Source organism: Oncorhynchus keta, chromosome 8, assembly GCF_023373465.1.
Source record: "Oncorhynchus keta strain PuntledgeMale-10-30-2019 chromosome 8, Oket_V2, whole genome shotgun sequence".
In the NCBI taxonomy this organism is placed as follows: domain Eukaryota; kingdom Metazoa; phylum Chordata; class Actinopteri; order Salmoniformes; family Salmonidae; genus Oncorhynchus; species Oncorhynchus keta.
Genome location: NC_068428.1, coordinates 26338370 through 26343136, shown reverse-complemented (window position 1 = coordinate 26343136; position 4767 = coordinate 26338370). Strand labels below are relative to the sequence as shown.

General features: G+C 44.0%; 1 long non-coding RNA gene across 3 annotated transcripts in view; it reads left to right on the top strand.

Moving 5' to 3' along the window:
- Positions 1-1811, top strand: part of LOC127931392 (uncharacterized) — a 3201-nt gene extending 1390 nt beyond the window's left edge. For all 3 annotated transcript variants that reach the window (XR_008140957.1, XR_008140958.1, XR_008140959.1), the window contains exon 2: positions 1-1811. This exon is cut by the window's left edge. This is a non-coding gene — a long non-coding RNA (uncharacterized LOC127931392).
- Positions 1812-4767: the final 2956 nt, after the last annotated feature.

Sequence of the window (4767 nt, the reverse complement as noted above, 5' to 3'; positions counted from 1 at the left end):
AGGAGATATGTGATGAACCCTCGTAGTTTCAGAATGGGGTGAAAATGGCAGCCATATTGGTCAGAGAGAAATCCTAAACGATTTCAATTGGAATGAATGGCTGTAGCAGCATAATTGTGTAACATAATTTTTGTCAACCTAAAACATTGTCATATAAATACTGTTTATACGGGTATTATATAAAATGTTCTGTATAAAGAACCACTAAAATACACTATATATACAAAAGTATGTGAACACCCCTTCACATTAGTGGATGCAACCTTTCCAACAAGTTAGTTCGTTAAATTTCTGCCCTGCTAGTGCTTCCCCGGGTCAACAGTAAGTGCTGTTATTGTAAAGTGGAAACGTCTAGGAGCAACAACGGTTTGGGGAAAGCCCTTTCCTGTTTCAGCAGGACAATGCCCCCATGCACAAAGCAAGGTCCATACAGAAATGGTTTGTCAAGATCGGTGTGGAAGAACTTGACTGAACTGCACTGACCCCTGACCTCAACCCCATCGAACACCTGGAATGAATTGGAATGCCGAGCCAGGCCTAATCGCCCAAAATCAGTGCCCGACCTCACTAATGCTGAATGGGAGCAAGTCCCTGCAGCAATGTTCCGACATCTAGTGGAAAGCCTTCCCAGAAGAGTGGAGACTGTTATGGCAGCAAAGGGGGGACCAACTCTATATCAATGGCCATGATTTTGGAGTGAGATGGTGGATAAGCAGGTGTCCACATATTTTTTGGTCATGTAGTTTAATGTAATCAGACAATAAAATCAAAATATTTGTTTTTCTTGGAAATCTGTGAGTGCTTAATAGCACTAAAAGTTGTAGAACAGTGGTGCACTCAGCTCACTTGGTATGATGAGAATCCCTATGAGTCCCCGTACACACAGCCAGGAGAGTAAATCCCCTAAGCTTGACGTCTTCTAACCCCATCTGTCTCTGGAACCTGTGACTTCCAACAAACCAAGAGTCTTCTATAGCTCTTCACTGCACCTTACCCTATAGACTCATCTCTGCATTTGACCTCTAGCTCTTCACTGCACCTTACCCTATAGACTCATCTCTGCTTTTGACCTCTAGCTCTTCACTGCACCTTACCCTATAGACTCATCTCTGCATTTCACCTCTAGCTCTTCACTGCACCTTACCCTATAGACTCATCTCTGCATTTCACCTCTAGCTCTTCACTGCACCTTACCCTATAGACTCATCTCTGCATTTCACCTCTAGCTCTTCACTGCACCTTACCCTATAGACTCATCTCTGCATTTCACCTCTAGCTCTTCACTGCACCTTACCCTATAGACTCATCTCTGCATTTCACCTCTAGCTCTTCACTGCACCTTACCCTATAGACTCATCTCTGCATTTCACCTTTCTCTCTGGAAGAGGGAAGTCCAAAGCCATCATGCCATTAGCACTGCATTTCAACATGTCTATAGTGTACATGCAGACAGAGAAGGGATGAAAGAACCCAGTCAGCCCAGAACAGATGCTACTGCGTTTAGAGGAAACCGGATGGCTCCTCTGGCCCCATAATGGTGGCACATGCCAGCCACAGCACAGTACTGCCCCCGTGTCCATGTCAAAGCTCTTCTCGATCCTAGAACTTTACACCCCTCGTTAGCCCCGTCCCCCACCTGCTCTCCTGTCACCTACGCCCTCTGCTCTTTGACCTCTGTAGTAACCTCGCTTCTTCTCGACAATGTTGATGTTAGTGGGTATTTTTCCTGTGTATTCCATTTTGAATTGTAATCTAGTTTGTATAAGAAATTGTGCGCATGTAAATAAAGCTTGGTGAAACTCCACACTCTCTCCTGGTTCCAGTGCTCAGTGTATTTCTGACATGTTCTGGGTTTACTGAAAATGCACAAAGGATTATAGAGGTTATTCATAAAATGTACAACTACAGTATATGTGAATGTGCCACCTGTTGGTTTTTCAAGATGGATGAAAATAGGAAATTAGAAAGCAGAAAAGCAGAAGGAATAGGTCATAAAGTTTATTGGTTATTAATAGTTCCTTCATTTATATCAGAAGTAATATTATAAATGACTTCATACATGTTTTGTCTTATTCAGCTTACTTTGTTGTTTTGACAGCCTGAATACTATTTCACCACCTGTCTAAGCCCATGTGGTTGGAGGGAAAATGTAATGTGATAGGCCTTCTGACAGACTATATAGATTTACCACGTGTGCGAGTCTCAACCTAAGGCGGGCGTTAGAAAACAACTGTTCTGCTGCTGGCATTTCCTAGAAGCCTTCTTACACAATGTTTGTGTTATTTATGACAGGCTTCAGCTAAAAACCACTTGGACATCTGAGAATTGGGGCGGGTACTCTTCCATGGTTATTGCGACACAGGGAGAAGTGAATGTACAGAACATTATGTACAGCACAGGTCGCTCCTAAGCACTTCATCAGTCATGGCTCCAAATCTGCCCCACGCAGCCCCCCGACCACCCCACACACACAGACACATGCTGGGCTTAACATGTCAGGAATCCTGACCTTTTGGAAGGGAGGGGAGCCTGGGGGTAAGTGGGTCTGACACGCCTAGGCATGCTTAGCTCCATTGTTTATCCCTGTGCTTTGTTAGTAGACACGGAGTACACCTGTAAACTAATGGACGGAGCTTTGTTACGTAACATTGACAAACAATGCAAATTGACAAACAATGCTGAAATTGGACGCACCCCCAGGTCAGGAGATCGTACCATTGACAGCTCAGAAGGTCAGAGGTTAGGTATTTGGACAGATGTCAATTGAGGTTAGGTTAGGTTTCCATCAGATATAAAGTATGGGGTCAATGGCCAAGCTGGCTGACTCAGAAAGGCCAGTAATCAAAGCAGTGAGATCAGAGCTGGGTTAGGTTAGTTCAAAAGGAACGCCCAGAAGAGAAGAGCTGACTGACTGACTAGATGACTGATTCAGCCAGTTAGACCAGTCTGCTGCCTATAGGCATACTGGGTGTCATAGGGTTGCACAAATATTGAACATAGCTATCTCTCTAGGTTTCACTGTCTGTCTTTTTATCTTTCTCTCTGTACTTTCTGTTTCTCTCTCTTCCTCTCCCTCTCTGACTCCTCTCCTTCTGTGACTCTTTCTTCCTACCATGGTCTCTCTTCCTTATCCCCCACTCTATTTTTTTCTCCTCTCTCTCTCATCACCTCAAACCACTGCAAACAGTATGCGTGTGTGTCACTCCTGTGTATTCAATGTATACTGAGCAAAAATATAAACGCAACGTGCAACAATTTAAAAGATGATATTATATTACATTATATTACAGTCCAAAGAAGGCCCTAATCTACTTATTTCACATGACTGGGCAGGGGTGCAGCCACTGAGGAGCCAGGCCCAGCCAATCAGTATTAGTTCTTCTCCACAAAAGGGCTTTATCACAGACAGAAATACGCCTCAGCACTCCTGAGGAGGCGTGGATACAGGTGGTCTGCGGTTGTAAGGCCGGTTGAACGTACTGCCAAATTCTCTAAAACAATGTTGGAGGCAGCTTATGGTAGAGAAATTAACATTCAATTCTCTGGCAACAGCTCTGGTAGACATTTTTGCAGTCGGCATGCCAATTGCACTCTCCCTCAAAGCTTTAGACATCTGTGGCATTGTGTTTTATGACATAACTGCACATTTTAAAGTGGCCTTTTATTGTCCCCAGCACAAGGTGCACCTGTGTAATGATCATGCTGTTTAATCAGCTTCTTGATATGCCACACCTGTCAGGTGGATGGATTATCTTGGCAAAGGAGAAATGCTCACTAACAGGGATGTAAACATATTTGTGCACAACGTTTGAGAGAAATAAGTTTTTTGTGCCTATGGAACATTTCCAGGATTTATTTCAGCTCATGAAACATGGGACCAACAGTACATGTTGCAGTTATATTTTCGTTCAGTGTAGTTGCGTGCGGAGGCAGAGGGCCAACCTGTCATTACAAGTAATGGGGCTAAAGTAAAGAAGCCACAATGTCTCTCCAATCCCCAGCCTGCAATGGCTACATGCTAACTCCAGGTAATCTCTCAATGCCTCTAGCCTTTCTCCTTACACTGTACAGTGTAGTGTGCGTCAGTGATAAATGAAGCCTGAATGACAGAAGGATTGAAGTTATTGTTGATGGCATTGTCAGGGAGGTCAAGAGCACAAACGCATATAGACTATTTCTCTCTCTATTTACATGTTAGTCATTTAGCAGACGCTCTTATCCAGTGTCTTACAGTAGTGAGTGAATAAATGTTTCATACTTTTTCATGCTGGTCCCCATGGGAATCAAACCCACAACCCTGGCATTGCAAGAGCCATCCATGCTCTACCAACTCAGCTACACTCTCCTCTCTCTCATTCACTCTCTGAGACACACACACACAGGGTAGAATTACACTCCAATCTGGCGCTAACGACGGTAGTAATTAACTACATTCTGAGTCTCCTCTGACATCACTGATCCTGTTTTTCTTACCCCCCCCATCCCATGTGGTACGCCAGTGAAGCACGCACACATTAAATATGCAGTCGATGAATCCTCCATGTGTTGAGCTGTACTGTGATATAAAGAGCATTCTCAGTGTATGCTGGGCTAGTTGGTCCCTGCATTAAAAACCAGCCTGACATTTACAGAATGGCAGATCACTGGCATGGACATAGAGAGAGGAAGGGAAGGATATGACAAACTAATATCAAGTTAAAAGACACACATTCTCTCTCTCTCTCTCTCTCTCGCGCGCGCTCTCTCTCTCGCGCTCTCTCTCTCTCT